This window comes from Spinacia oleracea, chromosome 5, assembly GCF_020520425.1.
Source record: "Spinacia oleracea cultivar Varoflay chromosome 5, BTI_SOV_V1, whole genome shotgun sequence".
NCBI classification, from domain to species: Eukaryota; Viridiplantae; Streptophyta; class Magnoliopsida; order Caryophyllales; family Amaranthaceae; genus Spinacia; species Spinacia oleracea.
In genome coordinates, this window is record NC_079491.1 from 120,752,818 (window position 1) to 120,753,539 (window position 722).

The window sequence follows — 722 nt, forward strand, 5'->3', positions numbered from 1 at the left end:
TCTAGGAGGAGTCAATTCTGATAGAATTCCACATTCTTTCAGATGGTCATCAAATTCATAACTCAGATATTCACCGCCTCTATCAGACCCCAGTGCCTTAATCTTCTTGCCTAATTGATTCTCTACTTCACTCTGAAATTCCTTGAATTTGTCAAAGGATTCAGACTTATGCTTCATTAGGTAGACATAACCATGTCTACTGAAGTCATCAGTGAAAGTGATAAAGTAGCTGAAACCACCTCTAGCATTTGTACTCATTGGTCCACATACATCTGTATGGATTAAACCCAATAGTTCAGTTGCTCTTTCTCCAACTTTAGAGAAAGGTTGCTTTGTAATTTTGCCAAGTAAACATGATTCGCACTTACCATAATCCTCTAAGTCAAATGGTTCTAGAATTCCTTCCTTTTGAAGCCTTTCTATGCGTTTTATGTTTATATGGCCTAATCGACAATGCCACAGATAGGTGAGATCTGAATCATTCTTTTTGGCCTTTTTGGTATTTATGTTATAAACTTGTTTGTCGTGATCTAATAAATAAAGTCCATTGACTAATCTAGCAGATCCATAAAACATCTCTTTAAAATTAAACGAACAACTATTGTCTTTTATTAAAAAGGAAAATCCCTTAGCATCTAAGCAAGAAACATAAATGTTGTTTTTAGTAAGACTTAGAACATGAAAACATTCTCATAGTTCCAAAACTAGCCAAGATGGCAACG